Genomic DNA, 1,809 nt, shown 5'->3' with positions numbered 1-1,809 from the left:
AGCCGGGTCCGGACCCGGGGGGCGGCCGAAGCCTGGAATCCCTTCCCTCGTTTTCGCGGGAAGCCGTTTCTTCGGCTCTTGGAGGGCGCAAACGGGACGGTCCTCTGCCCCGGAAAGTTTCCAGCCCTCACCCTGCGCCCAGGCAGGGGCACCCCGCCCTCAGCATCCTTGAGCCGCGATTTCTCTCACCACCGCCCCACCTACCCAGGAGACCCGGGGGCCGGCTTTGCCGGAGGTGACAGGCTTTGCTGGGTCCGTCCCCGCGCACAGTAGCAAGGTCGCCAAGCAGAATCAGTCCAGAGGTGGAGGGTGCTCGCTGCAGGCTGGCTGTGCCCAGGACCCTGGGTCCACGTTGTGGGGGTCTTTGGGCCAAGGTCGCTGTGCTCAGAGCTCCCTGGGTGGTGGGCAGAGGGGAGGATTGGAGCTGGGGAAAGGTGGGGGACTGCTGGCAGACCCCCAGGGCTCAGCTGTCTGCTCTGAGTGCCCCCCTGGGGGCCCCTGCCCTTAGGGACCTCCAGCCTGGAGCTGCCAACATGTCTGCCAGCACTAGTGCTGCTCCTCCATCCTCAGTCTTGGGGGAGGCTCCTCTGGGCCATGGGAGGCCTTATCGGCTGCTTCCTCTGTTTCCCAGACTGGGTCCCGAAGGCCTGGCTTTGGGGGCTCCTTCCTGAAGGCTGAGGTGTTAGGCAGTGTTGGGGCGCTCGCTGTGCATGTCTGACCTCCCGGCCACCCGCAGGCTGGCACCCCCACAGCCTCTCTGGGAAGCCCGAGCTCTCCACCGCCCGCCAGAGGGAGGCACAGTGTGGGAGCCAAGTTCAGGCGGACTTATTCTTTCAGAGCCTTGGGAACGGGCCTGGCATGGGCTGGGCTGTCACAAGAGGCACAGACCAGTGCTGCCCTCCTTGGAGCTGTGCTCGGCCACCTGCCTCCTCCAGACCCGGCCCTGGCATATGCCAGTGTGGGGGGGGGTGGGGGGGTCTTCAATGGGTCGCTCTGCGTTAAGTGCTTTGAAAGGTGCCTGCACCGAGGAAGAGGTCTGTGTGTGCGATTAGACGTGTTTCTCCCACACTTTTTCTCAGGGTTGCCCCATGATTCTAGAGAGGTGCCTGGGGGGGGGGTGCCAGCCGTTCGGTGCCTAGAAATGAACTTCTGGGGCTTTTTCTCTTCGCTGGGAGCTGGTCTGGACCCTCCCCCACCCCCTAAACCGAGGTGGCCCAGGTCGCTCTGACCTGCTCCCTCTCTGCTCCTGTTTCTACGCCCAGTGCTCTCCACGTTTCATCCCTCAGCATCGGTGCGCTGTGTGGGAGAGCTTAGGTGCGGTGGGCCCTGCGTCCACTGAGGAGAGCCGCAGCTGGGCCGGACCCCCAGAGACCAAATGGACAGGAGCTGGGAGGGGAGTTTAGATGGAAGGAGAAGTCAGGAGAGGGAGGGGAGAGTTGCCTGCTTGCGCTGTGGGCTGAGAGGCGGCTGTGGCTGGGGAGTGGGCTGCTGCTCCGGACAGCAGGGCGCCTCCCCGAGACTGGAGGCCCAGGCCCAGGAGCAGGTGATGCCTTCAGGGCTGCCTCCCCGCCTCCCCACTCCCCAGAAGCAGTCCTGGCCCCTCCACCTTCCCACCCTTTTTAGACTCGTAGGATCCAGTGTTCTGGGTGAAACTGAACGTCTGCTCCTTTCTGGAGCTGTAACACTTCCTGAAAGTGACATCCCCGTCACCGGCAGGGACGGAGAGGCCAGACCATTGTGTGCTCCAGCCAAACCTGGCCATTCCGCAGCGAGCCGCACCGCCGGCAGCGGCCCTGCGGCGGGTGCCCC

This window comes from Myotis brandtii, unplaced genomic scaffold (assembly GCF_000412655.1).
Source record: "Myotis brandtii unplaced genomic scaffold, ASM41265v1 scaffold325, whole genome shotgun sequence".
In the NCBI taxonomy this organism is placed as follows: Eukaryota; Metazoa; Chordata; class Mammalia; order Chiroptera; family Vespertilionidae; genus Myotis; species Myotis brandtii.
This window is presented reverse-complemented; position numbering follows the sequence as displayed.